At 35.0% G+C, this 14694-nt stretch overlaps 1 long non-coding RNA gene across 1 annotated transcript; it reads right to left on the reverse strand.

Moving 5' to 3' along the window:
• On the reverse strand, positions 9493-11514 carry LOC110267471. The gene is made up of 3 exons (XR_002355130.1): positions 11304-11514; positions 11015-11189; positions 9493-9544 (listed from the first exon to the last, which is right to left on the reverse strand). It is a non-coding gene; the product is annotated as an uncharacterized LOC110267471 (long non-coding RNA).

A 14694-nucleotide genomic window follows, 5' to 3' on the forward strand; every position in this document is an offset into this window, starting at 1 on the left:
CGAAAGTAGCCATTGACAGTGGTGATGTATCACATAAAGCCAGCCATGGAAAGGAATAAGACTGATTGGATGAAGATAGCAGGAAAGTAGAGGTTCAGAGGAACGAAAAGCATCTCCATTCGCTTATCTGAAATTCCTACCAATGAATTACATAAGTATCTCTATCCCTATTTTATTATATAATATTCGAAAACACCATTATCACTTTATATCTGCCTGACTGAGATTTACAAGGTGACCATAGCTTGCTTCATACCAACAATCTCCGTGGGATTCGACCCTTACTCACGTAAGGTATTACTTGGACGACCCAGTGCATTTGCTGGTTAGTTGTATCGAAGTTGTGAACTATGGTATTGGCACCATGTTCTTGGCGCCATTGCCAGGGAAAGAAAGAGTCATGAATTTTACATAATCAAAGTGTAATCACGATTACGCGTACCAAGTTGCTCACGTTACCAGGGATTGTTTGAGCCTGGACATCACAATTTCGTGCACCAAGTTTTTGGCGCCGTTGCCGGGGATTGTTTGAGTTTGGACAACTGACGGTTCATCTTGTTGCTCAGATTAGGTAATTTTTTTTTATTTTTTTTTTAAAAATTTTTCAAAAATATCTCTAAAATTTTCTCATCTGTTTTCGAAAATAATATAAAAATGTTTTCAAAAATTTTATTCAAAATTTTTAAGAATGAATTCTAGTGTTTCATGAAGCATGTGAAGCCTGGCTGGCTGTAAAGCCATGTCTATTCCTTTGGGAATGAGTATGTCAGGCATGTCATATCTAAATTACATGCTGAAGCTTGGCTGGCCATTGGCCATGTCTAGTGTTTTGGACCGAAGCTTTCATTGAAAGCTTGGCTGGCTAGTGAGCCATGTCTAATTCCTGGACTAAAGCTTTAGACTAAGAATGCAAGATTCCTGGAATTCATGTTAAAAATTTTGGAATCCTTATTTTTCTTTCTCATATAATTTTCGAAAAAATACAAAAAAATTTAGAAAATCATAAAAATCAAAAATATTTTGTGTTTCTTGTTTGAGTCTTGAGTCATGTCATAAGTTTGGTGTCATTTGCATATGCATCTTGCATTTTTCGAGAATTCATGCATTCATAGTGTTCTTCATGATCTTCAAGTTGTTCTTGGTAAGTCTTCTTGTTTGATCTTGATGTTTTCTTGTTTTGCATCTTTTAGTTGTTTTTCATGTACATTTTTCGTTTGTTAGAGTCTAAACATGAAAGATTTCTAAGTTTGGTGTCTTACATGTTTTCTTTGCATTAAAAATTTTTCAAAAATGTGTTCTTGATGTTCATCATGATCTTCATAATGTTCTTGGTGTTCATCTTGACATTCATAGCATTATTGTATGCATTCATTGTTTTGATCTAAAAATTTCATGCATTGCATAATTTTCATGTTTTTCATAAAAAAATTTCAAAAAAAAAAATATATATCTTTCCCTTTTTCTCTCATCAAATTCGAAAATTGAGTTGACTTTTTCAAAAATTTTTAAAATAAAATTGTTTCTCATGAGTCAAATCAAATTTTCAATTTGAAAATCTTATCTTTTTCAAAATCTTTTTCAAAAATCAATTCTTTTTCAAATTTCTTAGTTATTTTCGAAAATTTCAAAAATATTTTTCAAAAAAATCTTTTTCTTATTTTTATATCAAATTTTCGAAAATAACATAATCAATTAATGTTTTGATTCAAAAATTTGAAGTTTGTTACTTAATTGTTAAGAAAGATTCAAACTTTAAGTTCTAGAATCATATCTTGTGATTTCTTATGAATCAAGTCATTAATTGAGATTTTAAAAATCAAATCTTTTTCAAAACTAATTTCTATCATATCTTTTCAAAAATATCTTCTTACCTTTTTCAAAAATTTGATTTCAAAATATCTTCTCTAACTTCCTAACTTCTTATCTTTTCAAAAATTGGTTTTCAAAATTTGTTTCAACTAACTAACTAACTTTTTGTTTGTTTCTTAACTTTTTCAAAACTACCTAACTAACTCTCTCTCTCTCTCATTTTTCGAAAATATCTTCCCCCTTTTTCAAAATTTCTTTTTAATTTATTAATTAATTTAATTTTTAAATCTTAATTTTCGAAAATTACTAACAATTTTCAAAAACTATTTTCAAAAATCACTAACTCTTTTTCAAAAATATTTTTCAAAAATTCTCTCTCTCCCATCTTATTCTATTTATTCATTCATATCCTAACATCTCATCTCACATCCCTTCTATCCTCACAGTTGTGTTTCTTCCATTATATTACATTCTTTGTCTCCCCCTCTTCTTCCACTCACACAGGGATCCCTATACTGTGGTATAAAGGATCTCCATTATTATTATTACTTGTCTGTGCCTTCTTCTTTGTCATATGAGCAGGAGCAAGGATAAGAACATTCTTGTTGAAGCAGATCCAGAACCTGAAAGGACTCTGAAAAGAAAATTAAGAGAAGTTAAAATACAACAATCCAGAGATAACCTTTCAGAAATTTTCGAACAGGAAGAGGAAATGGCAGCCGAAAATAATAATAATGCAAGGAAGATGCTTGGTGACTTTACTGCACCTAATTCCAATTTACATGGAAGAAGCATCTCCATTCCTGCCATTGGAGCAAACAACTTTGAGCTGAAACCTCAATTAGTTTCTCTGATGCAGCAGAACTGCAAGTTTCATGGACTTCCATCTGAAGATCCTTTTCAGTTCTTAATTGAATTCTTGCAGATATGTGATACTGTTAAGACTAATGGAGTAGATCCTGAAGTCTACAGGCTCATGCTTTTCCCTTTTGCTGTAAGAGACAGAGCTAGATTATGGTTGGATTCTCAACCCAAAGACAGCCTGAACTCTTGGGATAAGCTGGTCACGGCTTTCTTAGCTAAGTACTTTCCTCCTCAAAAGCTGAGCAAGCTTAGAGTTGATGTTCAAACCTTCAGACAGAAAGAAGGTGAATCCCTCTATGAAGCTTGGGAAAGATACAAACAGTTGACCAAAAAGTGTCATTCTGACATGCTTTCAGAATGGACCATCCTAGATATATTCTATGATGGTTTATCTGAGCTATCAAAGATGTCACTGGACACTTCTGCAGGTGGATCCATTCACCTAAAGAAAACGCCTGCAGAAGCTCAAGAACTCATTGACATGGTTGCTAATAACCAGTTCATGTACACTTCTGAAAGGAATCCTGTGAGTAATGGGACGCCTATGAAGAAGGGAGTTCTTGAAGTTGATACTCTGAATGCCATATTGGCTCAGAACAAAATATTGACTCAGCAAGTCAATATTATCTCTCAGAGTCTGCATGGAATGCAAGCTGCATCCAACAGTACTGAAGAGGCTTCTTATGAAGAAGAAGCTTATGATCCTGAGAACCCTGCAATAGCAGAGGTGAATTACTTAGGTGAACCTTATGGAAACACCTATAACTCATCATGGAGAAATCATCCAAATTTCTCATGGAAGGATCAAAAGCGTCAACAAGGCTTTAATAATGGTGGAAGGAACAGGTTTAGCAATAATAAACCTTTTCCATCATCCACTCAACAACAGACAGAGAACTCTGAACAAAATGCTTCTAATTTAGCAAATCTAGTCTCTGTTCTATCTAAGGCCACTGTGAGTTTCATGAATGAAACCAGGTCTTCCATTAGAAATTTGGAAGCACAAGTGGGCCAGCTGAGTAAAAGGATCACTGAAATCCATCCCAGTACTCTCCCAAGCAATACAGAAGAGAACCCAAAAGGAGAGTACAAGGCCATTGACATAAGCACCATGGCCGAACACTTAGAGATGGCAGACAATTCAAGAAAACAGGCATATGGACAAGTAGAGGACGTATTAGTAAAGGTTGAGGGCCTTTACATCCCTGCTGATTTCATAGTCCTGGATACTGGAAAGGAAGAGGATGAATCCATCATCCTAGGAAGACCTTTCCTGGCCACAACAAGAGCTGTGATTGATGTTGACAGAGGTGAAATAGTCCTTCAATGGAATGAGGACTCCCTTGTGTTTAAAACTCAAGGATCTCCCTCTGCAACCATGGAGAGGAAGCATGAAAAGCTTCTCTCAAAGCAGAGTCAACCTGAGCCCCCACAGTCAAACTCTAAGTTTGGTGTTGGGAGGCCACAACTAAACTCTAAGTTTGGTGTTGAACTCCCATATCCAAACTCTAAGTTTGGTGTTGGAGAGTTTCAAAGCTCTGCACATCTGTGAGGCTCCATGAGAGCCCACTGTCAAGCTATTGACATTAAAGAAGCGCTTGTTGGGAGGCAACCCAATTTTTATTTATCTAACTATATTTTTCTTAGTTATATGTCTTTGTAGGTTCATGATCATGTGGAGTCACAAAATAAATATAAAAATTGAAAACGGAATCAAAAACAGCAGAAGAAAAATCACACCCTGGAGGAGCATCTGTCTGGCATTCAGCGCCAGAACAGAGCATGGTTCTGGCGCTGAACGCCCAAAATGGGCAGCTTCTGGGCGCTGAACGCCAGAACAGGCATGGTTCTGGCGTTCAACGCCAGAAATGGCACACAAATGGGCGTTGAATGCCCAAAATGGCCACCAACCTGGCGCTGAACGCCCAGAGTTGGGTGCAAAAGCATTTTTACATGCCTAATGGGTGCAGGGATGTAAATCCTTGAACACCTCAGGATCTGTGGACCCCACAGGATCCCCACCTACCTCCACTCACTTCTTCTCACCACTCTCTTTCACACAACCCCATAAACACTCCTCCCCAAAAACCCTTCACCAATCACCTCAAACTCTCTTCCCCATCACCTCTTCACCACTCACATCCATCCACTCTTCCCCATAAACCTACCTCATAAACTCCACCTACCTTCAAAATTCAAAACCAATTTCCCACCCAAACCCACCCATATGGCCGAACCTTAACCCCCCTCCCTTCCCTATATAAAGACCTCTATTCTTCATCAAATTCACACAACACATCCCTCTACACTCCTCGTGGCCGAAACCACATCTCCCTCTCCCTCTCCATATTTCTTCTTCTTCTTCTTCTATTCTTTTGTTTATTGCTCGAGGGCGAGCAATATTCTAAGTTTGGTGTGGTAAAAGCATAGATTTTTTGTTTTTCCATTACCATTGATGGCATCTAATACCGGAGAATCCTCTAGAAGAGGGAAAGGGAAGACAAAAGCTTCCACCTCCGAGTCATGGGAGATGGAAAGGTTCATCTCCAAAGCCCATCAAGACCACTTCTATGAAGTTGTGGCCAAGAAGAAGGTGATCCCTGAGGTCCCTTTCAAACTCAAAAGAAATGAGTATCCAGAGATCCGACATGAAATTCAAAGAAGAGGTTGGGAAGTTCTAACAAATCCCATCCAACAAGTCGGCATCCTAATGGTTCAAGAGTTCTATGCCAATGCATGGATCACCAAGAACCATGATCAAAGTAAGAACCCGGATCCAAAGAACTATGTTACAATGGTTCGGGGGAAATACTTAGATTTTAGTCCGGAGAATGTGAGGTTGGCGTTTAACTTGCCCATGATGCAAGGAGATGAACGCCCCTACACTAGGAGGGTCAACTTTGATCAAAGGTTGGACCAAGTCCTTATGGACATATGTGTAGAAGGAGCTCAATGGAAAGTTGACTCCAAAGGCAAGCCGGTTCAACTAAGAAGATTGGACCTCAAGCCTGTAGCTAGAGGATGGTTGGAGTTCATTCAATGCTCAATCATTCCCACTAGCAACCGATCTGAAGTTACTATAGACCGGGCCATCATGATCCATAGCATCATGATTGGAGAAGAGGTGGAAGTTCATGAGATTATACCTCAAGAACTCTACAAGGTGGCTGACAAGTCCTCCACTATGGCAAGGTTAGCCTTTCCTCACCTCATTTGCCACCTATGCAATTCGGCTGGGATTGACATAGAGGGAGATATCCTCATTAAAGAGGACAAGCCCATCACTAAGAAGAAGATGGAGCAAGTGAGAGAGCCCATTCATGGAGCTCAAGAGGCGTATGAAGCTCATCACCATGAGATCCCGGAAACCTCAATGGATAAAGTGAGATGCCAAAACTATTCAAGAGGCAAAAAGCTATAAGTCCCGCTCATATGATTGCAGCTATGTTTCATTGATAGTTTGGAATTTATAGTATATTCTCTTCTTTATATCCTATTTGATTTTCAGTTGCTTGAGGACAAGCAACAATTTAATTTTGGTGTTGTGATGAGCGGATAATTTATACGCTTTTTGACATTGTTTTTAGTATGTTTTTAGTAGGATCTAGTTACTTTTAGGGATGTTTTCATTAGTTTTTATGTTAAATTCACATTTCTGGACTTTACTATGAGTTTGTGTGTTTTTCTGTGATTTCAGGTATTTTCTGGCTGAAATTGAGGGACTTGAGCAGAAATCAGATTCAGAGGTTGAAGAAGGACTGCTGATGCTGTTGGATTCTGACCTCCCTGCACTCAAAGTGGATTTTCTGGAGCTACAGAACTCAAAATGGCGCGCTTCCAATTGAGTTGGAAAGTAGACATCCAGGGCTTTCCAGAAATATATAATAGTCCATACTTTGGCCAAGAATAGATGACGTAAACTGGCGTTCAACACCAGCTTTCTACCCAAATCTGGCGTCCAGCGCCAGAAAAGGAGCCAAAACCAGAGTTGAACGCCCAAACTGGCACAAAAGCTGGCGTTCAACTCCAAGAAGGACCTCTACACGTGCAACACTCAAGCCCAGCCCAAGCACACACCAAGTGGGCCACGGAAATGGATTTATGCATCAATTACTTACTCATGTAAACCCTAGTAGCTAGTTTATTATAAATAGGACCTCTTACTATTGTATTAGACATCTTTGGTCTCAGTTTTAATCCATTGTTCATCTTAGGAGACTATTGAGGTATTACTTGGACGACCCAGTGCACTTGCTGGTTAGTTGTATCGAAGTTGTGAACCATGGTATTGGCACCATGTTCTTGGCGCCATTGCCAGGGAAAGAAAGAGTCATGAATTTTACATAATCAAAGTGTAATCACGATTACGCGTACCAAGTTGCTCACGTTGCCAGGGATTGTTTGAGCCTGGACATCACAATTTCGTGCACCACCACACTTCCTTGGCCAGTTCGTCGTTCTTTTCTCTGGTTTACTCCAACCCCGGTCGCCCAGCAACCGTCCCCATCTTGTGATCTGGTCATCGCACAGCTTGTGAGCCAGCCGCCGTTACTCGTTCTTCATCAGGGGAGGTTTGTGCTTCTTCAGCCCTAGAGACCGTAGCCCCCAACTTCCGAAGATCCCCAGGCGCAGAGGCTTCCACAGCTGGTGAAACGAGACCCTGCTGATGCGCGTTTCCCCAATCCGCTGGCTTCAACACCAACCCGGAGCAGACTCGACCCGAGATCTCCAAGGAAGGCTCATGATGTGCGTTTCCTCCAACGTGCTTTGTTGCTTCGGGCCTTTGTCCATCAAGTACCAAGGCTTTATTGCAGCACCTAAATTTGTTTAGGGGCCCCCTTGTATGTTTACAGCCGGCCTTATTTCTCCCCCTACCTGGCCCAGTAGGATTGCAACCATAATCCCAGGAAATAGTCAATTCAGAATTCACTTTATTACTCACTTCATATCCCACAAAATTTGCCATGCCTTCAATATTACCTTTATTAAATTGATAAGTTACCAATTTTAATTGATTGTGTCTTAAATTTTCATAACTCCACTCATTCAAAATTGTTTCTGAATTTACCAATCTAGCCTCATCTTCAACTTCCTCTCGAAACACCTTAATAACCACTTCAACTGCCTAATCTAAATTACTTGTTAAATTTGTTGGCCTTGGTGACATTATAGCTACCTTATCACAAAAATTTGTAGATATATTTCTCTAGTGTTCACAGCTACCCCTTCCATTTCTCATCATTTCCATCTTATTTTTTTATTTAAAACTTTCATATAATATTTAAATCTATTTGATTTATTAACATTATTTATCCTAAAATTCATCTCACAACATAACATGTTATTTATATTGGAGACTACCTATAATTTCAGTCATCGGTTGACAAGTGTTCATGTGATTATGCCTCTCATAAATTGTCGGAAACTGGAAAGTGAATGCAAGAATCCATTTTCAGGAATTTTTTATTTTTAAAATTGAAAGTAGTCTATTCAAGTGCTGGCTTCTGAAAATTTATTAATTAATTAAGTTAAATTAAAGGTATCCCTCTAAAACGACATATTGAAAAAGAAAATGTTTGAACGGAATTCAACTTACAAATGTGGCTACAAATCAACCCAGTTAAGGAGAATAAGTGAACGTATTTTATTATGCGACACATTATAGAAAGTGACAAGATGCCACCTATAAATATAAGTACAACTGAACATAAAGTCTATGTATCTTAATAAAAGAGATTCCAATATACTAGGAAAAATAAATTGTACTAATTAAATTGCAAGTAATTCATATTCCAAGTTCCCAATAAAGCCTCATATTCCATAGAGTTTTGACCAGCACCACTAGCAAGTCTTATAAAGTGACAAGATATTAAACTCAACAAAATACTTATTCAAAGAATTATTAATTTGATTGATTTTCAATCAAAATATAACAACATATTTATCATTTCCTTAACTGAAAATAAAAAAAGTAATACATGACATAAAAAAAGTATATTGTTTGATAAGAAAGAACTATTAAACTTAAATGTTCCAGATATGCCAACTACCTTAATTTTAACGGGGATGCTCTCATAATGACGCAGAAAACGTCTTTTTTTAAAGATATTTTTTAATAAATAAAATTTAACATATATAATAATTTAAATTATATTATTTTTGTCAAAATTAGGTCAGACAAATTAATTTGATCGAAAAATAGTGAATTAAATTTTGAATCCGTCTAAATTAATATTATTTTTTTTATAAAAAATGACTATAATATCTCTATTATATAAAATGACTAAAATACTCTTATTATATATATTAATTTTAAAAATTCTAAATTCTAACTCTTTTCTTCTCTATCGTTATAGGGTTAGAATTTAAAGTTTTCAATATATATATATATATATATATATAATAGGGATATTTTAGTTGTGTTTTATAATAACGATATTGTAGTCATTTTATAATAACTTTTATTAATTTTTTTTAATTAAAAAAAACATTTGCATTCTATAACATCCTCACCATCAGAAATTATGCTTTCGGCTGCGCTACTCTGATAGCAAGAAGTATTACGACTACTTTACATACTAAATATTAAAATAGGACCATGTGACTCGACATTGTATCGCTGATTTCTTTGAAAATCGGAAATAAATACTATATCTTAAGAAAAATACAAGTAGGCATAGATTCATATACAAGACTCCTTACATAATATCTCATAATATAATATACACATAAAACATACAACTCCTATCCCTCTTACAAACTTGTAATAACAAAGACGAGGGAAGAAAATAATCTAATTAACACAACATATAAACCAAATGCAGTATAACTCTTCTTAATGCTTCTTCATCCGGTTCCTAAAAAGGTAAAGCTATAGGGGGGTGAGAACCTAACCACATGGTCTCACCACGGAATTTCAAAGTTGTCATAAGAAGATATTTAATAAGAAAATTATTTTCAAACTCAGTGATTATCGTTGCCTTATGAATCTTTTAAAAACCAATAGGTAATCGTTCAAAACCTTTTCAAAGAAACAATGTTTAATCTGTCAGAAATCCGAAACCTTTCCTTTCTTATAAAAAAATCTCAATCAGAAACCAACCACGCAATCAAACAACACAATCATTAATTCAGCACCAAAGTTCATTCTCAAATCTAGCACGCCAGTACAAACACAGGCAAGACAGACAAGGAAAGCATAAGTAGGTAGCAGTTACAGCAAATAGTTCAAGTAGCAGCTAAGAACAGTTTAGCAATTAGGCAAACCAAAACAAGTTCAAACCCAAGCAAAGCATACAAATGCATATGATGCGTGCCTGTCCTATGGCTGATGAGGCTCATGTGTCGGTTATCCAGCCAACCCGACAAGTCTGAATTGTACTTAGACTGTCTCCCGACGTGCATCCCCAAGAGTCTATGCATAGTTTTTTCTCAAATAATCAATATTACTCAATGGGAATAACATTTCCGGGAATTTATATAGTACCCGGTCACACACTTACGTCGTAGAGTCAACAGAGTATCGAGTTTTCAACCTGGTACACGTGGTGGCAAGCCACGGCACTTAATCCAGGGAACCTCATATCTCAGATATTTCAAATTCATAAGCCATGTGAATAATTCAAAGTTCACATCTCAACATTCTCAACATCATAATCATTCATCAATCCAAATCTCATTTCCAAATTCATTTAAAAACCATATTTCAGGGAAAATCCTCATCAATCCTCTTTTTCATTCTGTTCGTTAACAATCTCAATTCCAAAACAAACTTCTTTCTTTGATAGACAAATCAATCTTAAAACGTATAATGCTTAAAAACAAATCTTTTTAATTAATTACTTTAAATAAAACTTTCAATTTTATAAAATTTCGGCAGCATCTCCTCTAAAACTCGGACACTGCCACCCTTTTTCGGGTCCCATCCAAACATTTCTCAAATCCTTTCTCAACCATTTCCAAATCTCAATCACTTTCCAAAATTCAACCAATTCCAGTATCAAAGTATTTTCAAATCAGACCAATTCCAATAATAAAACTCTTTTTAAAGTCAAACCAGTTCAAGTATTAAATTATTTATAAAATCAGACCGACTCAAAATCAAACCGCTTTAACTTCAAACCAAGAAAAACCACTTTTCATAATAATCAAGTAAATGACTTTCCAAATCCATTTCTTATCAACAATCGTACTTCACTCAAGCAATCAAACACCCAATAATTCAGTCCAACAAACCATCACATCCACAAGACAAATATAATCACAGAAATATATCTTTTTGCATCAATATCTATTTATCACAACTCTGTAATGTAAATTAGATTTTAAGAAAAAATCATACCTCATTCGCGATCCAACTACGCAACAAACTACATTTCTATTCTTATTCCACAGTAGCAGCATCAATACCGACCGTTCCCCAGCAGCTACAGCCTCTAAACATAGCCTTAGCTCAATCTAGGCTTACAAATAATTGAGAAAATGGAGCAACAGCAGCTTCGGTGACGACGCAGCACCTTGATACTCAACAATCAAGACCCGTAACTCGATCCTATGACACTAAGACCTTAGATCCTCAAATAACTTAGAACAGAAATACTAATTTATAGGTTTCGAAACACATTGCTTACCCAAACAAGGACGAACGGCTGAACTGAAATAATGGTAACTCCGATGGTGGTTCCGGTGATCACTGCCACGTTCCCAGTGATCCGAACGGCAGCAACGATGGTGCAACAGTTCAAAACAACAAGCAACGGCAGTGGATAGCGATAGTGCACACTCCGGCGGTGGTAGCGGGGTTTCGAGCTGCAGAAGCGGCGGTGGTTAGCGTGGGTCTCTTCTTTCTCTCTCTGCTCCTGTGCTTTCTCTCTCTCTCACTCTGTGCGATCCGACGGTTCAAATGAGTAATATAACAATTTTATAAAATTAAGAGCAATAGGATAATTGAAAACATAATTTAATCCAACACTAATATTTATTAAAAAATACTATTTAACTATCCATTTATAAATTATTTTCAAATAAATAATTCTAATTCGATAACTATAAATAATATAATTAATTTTCTTTACTCATGAAAATTAAAGTATTAATTTCTAAAATCACAATTATTTAAATCAAATCATGTAAATTTTTATTATTTTACGAATCCTAAACTTGATTTAGTAGCTTTAATAAAATAATTTCTGAAATTAAAATCTTTAATGAATAAATAAATCAAAATTAACTCATAATAAGATTTTTCGAAAATTCTGAGTCTTACATCCTACCCAACTTATAAAAATTTTTGTCCTCGAAAAATTAAAGTAATATATAAGGTAATACATAATCTTTGCACTCTACTTTTTAAACACTTTATAGAGAAGTATGAAATCTTAGTATGCATATATAAATGTTCAAACCTTTACAAAAGCTTGGGGGAACAAAATAGGGTGCAAATCAAGATAGGCGTTCACAAAACAAAACGGCAGCTTGTGTGGCAAAAAGGGCTACAAAACAGGTTGGTACAAAACAACGGATATAACGCTCGCTCATAGATCTCTTATCCATTTTAGAACTTCAGCCCCCAATTCCATCAATCATTTCACAACTCCAAAACCCGTCACAATCCTAACATCCGTAAACTTTTACGAGGAACAAACTGTTATACTCCTCATAACGTTGCACGCTTACCAATTCATCTTTCATGTCTATGAATAGCATTTTTTAAAGTTTCGTTTGCCCTTAAAAGTCATACGTGATTCTAAGGCAATCCTCGAGTTTATTCAAAAGAATATAAGACCTTGGAAAAAGACAAGCGACAAAATCCGCCAGGGTTTGAAAGGATTGTTGAAATCTCAAGTAATCAGGAATGCATAAGAAATGAAGAGTGTCAGACAGAAAATCAGTTTGGCAATCTCAAGAATGATTCCCGAATCTACAAAACCCGATAGAAATAACAAAAGAAAAAGTAGTGCAGTAATTTGAAGCAAAATTAAGTCGAGTCAAGGAATATGAGGTTTACAGAAAAAAATGTCTAAGACCAAAGACAAGGCTTATAAGTCTCGAGTAGAATTAAGAATACTTTCAAATGAATTGCTCATAGAGAATGAAAAACATTTCAAAAACTATTTCACATTTGTCAAAGGAAAAGTGCGCATCAAACACTTTGTAAAAGAAATAACAAAAGTATATTTGTGGCATTACATTAATACAATTCCATGTTGAAATAGATTATGTAGAGTTTTAAAAGAAAATGAATACCGATTTGACTAAGAACAAAAATATTCCCTTAAATATTTGAGAAAAATAGTTAGGTGCACCACTTAACCAAAGGTAGGCATAAAACTCAGAATGAAATCAAATTGCCTCTTGTCAAAATAATTTACAAGTTAAAGACAAAATAGGTGAGGTTTGAAAAGAGAAAGTCAATTGGGTTAAGGCCAAAACAACAATTTTTTTTGAAAATCTTAAAAGACGTTTAGGTATTCAATCAAATAAAAGTACAGTAAAATCGTGAGAAGGTTGTAAGAAAATCAAATGTTTGTTTAAAAATTCTCGAAGTTTATATTCAATCAAGTGCGTATAAAAATTATAACAAATATGGAACAAGAAGTTAAACTTTATTTAGAAAAGAATTCTGAAGTAAAAATTTGCTTATAAGTCGGTTTCAAAACTTTATTTAAAACAGCGCATGCCGACCTCAAAATAACTTTGTCAATTTAAAAAATGGCTATGGATACAATTTAAGCGAGAAAAATTGATTTAACTTTCTTAAGAAGAGAATCCAAAACTTGCTTTAAAAGTTCATATCAAAGCAAAATTGCCATCACGTAAAGAATATTCAAGAATATTAAGATGTACTTAAAAAGAAACCAGGCCATACGAAAAAAGATATTAAATCAAAGGAGTTCAAACAAGATCAACTAGACATAAGACTTCAAACAAGCTTTCAATTTAGCTACTGAAAACTTAAACCTCCTTTTCTACTAGTCGTTCCCTAAAGAGCTAACACCTCGGTTTTTACCTCTAAGAATCACGTGTAACACTGAGATACGTACAAGTACGTTCAAAGAGACACAATTTGCAGGAAAAGAAAAATAAGCGATAAAATTATGTTTCTCATAAATTCGGAAGGAGGTGTAAGATTACAACTAAGCAACGATGTATAGGCACGAGAACACGTGTCGAAAAGAGTCATTTCGCATCATAACAAGAAATATATAATTTAAGAACTCTAAGAGATACAAGAGAAAGGTAGTAGTAAATTAGATCAAAATAAAATAAAACCAAATCAGAGGAGTACAAGGTTTACAAAAATATGAAGGAATGGTTGAAATGACCAACAAATAAGAATGACTAAAAGTCATGAAGTATGCCGGAAAGAAGAATAAAAATGCTAATAGAAAATAATTTTGATTTCAAAAAGCTCTAATAGAAACTATAGAGGAAAACAGGGCAATTGCTTTGCAAAATTCAAGAGAATCTTCAGAAACGTAAATATTGTGTCATGTTAAAATAAATTCAAGTCAAACTAAATTATGCAAGATTTGTGAAATGAAAATTATCCAAGCTAAGGATGAAATATTTTCTTAACAATCTTGAAAGGTACTTTACATAATCAATTAAAAATTTGCATAAAAATAAAGCGAGTTTGGTAGGAAATCAAGTTGTTTTTCACCAAAACTATTTCTAAGGTAAAGACAAAATATGTGAAATTTGAAAAATAGAATTTAATTGAATAAAGGATCAAAAGTAATTCCTCAAAAAACTTAAAAGATACTCAAGTATTTAGTCAATTAGGTGTATATAGTGAAATTACAGTGATATTGAAAGGAGTTCCAAATTTTGTTTAAAAAAAAAAAATTTGAAGTAAGGTTTCAAAAACACATGAATAAAGACATGCCAAATTCAAAACACTTTTGTCAAAATTTAAAGAATGATTATAGGTACAATTAAGTAAGAGAGGATTGAGTTGAAATTTCTTCCAAGAAAATCAAAAATCTCTTTTAAAAAGTTTAAAACTAAAATTCCAAGTGT

The sequence above is a fragment of the Arachis ipaensis genome, chromosome B02 (assembly GCF_000816755.2).
Source record: "Arachis ipaensis cultivar K30076 chromosome B02, Araip1.1, whole genome shotgun sequence".
NCBI classification, from domain to species: Eukaryota; Viridiplantae; Streptophyta; class Magnoliopsida; order Fabales; family Fabaceae; genus Arachis; species Arachis ipaensis.